We start from the raw sequence: 743 nt of genomic DNA, 5'->3' as shown, positions 1-743 counted from the left end.
GGGGGGGGGGGGGGGAGAAATTGCATCACGAACGGACATGCATTTTTAAATCTTCATTTCGTGGCAGCACCGCTCTATGTAATTTTAACAATTCTTCGTCAAGGCAGCAACCTCGGGGGCTGTGTTTTTGTGTTTGTTTGGTTTGGTTGTTTTTTTTTTACCTCATTTTTCTTTATGTTTCCTTCTTGACCAACCTATCTATTTTCCTTGATTTTCACTTTAAAATTGTTTCACCCTTGTTCTTCAGCAAACGTGCTCACCCCTGGCTTATTATTTCCTAATATTGATGAACGGGTACCAAGAATTTTGATCGTCTTTTAAGGGTGAAAGCGTGATGATTTTTTTTCCAGTAACGACTACCATTATTTGTGATAGTTTATTACATGTATTATCATTTTTTATTTGGGAAACCATGGGCCATCCTTGTGACCTTTAGAGAAAAGAAAGAGCTCCGTCAGCATTTGACAGGATTCATGACAGTGATGAGCAAAAAACAATATCTATAAATGCATGTTCTGACATTCACCGCCACCATTATCTGTCTATTTTAGTCAGGGGTGCTTTTTTCAATAGCCAAGCTCTTAAAAATATCGATAGAATTACTCATTGCTCTTTGGAAACGTAAGAGAAATAGTTAGACAAACAGATTTCGTGGATGGTTGGCGGGTGCTCTGGTGTGGTTTGCTCCTTCTTTCCTCTTAAACATCTATCGTCCTTATCTCTCCTCCTTCTTTTTTACGTTT

Source organism: Aplysia californica, unplaced genomic scaffold, assembly GCF_000002075.1.
Source record: "Aplysia californica isolate F4 #8 unplaced genomic scaffold, AplCal3.0 scaffold00162, whole genome shotgun sequence".
In the NCBI taxonomy this organism is placed as follows: domain Eukaryota; kingdom Metazoa; phylum Mollusca; class Gastropoda; order Aplysiida; family Aplysiidae; genus Aplysia; species Aplysia californica.
Note: the sequence above shows the minus strand (reverse complement) of the source record.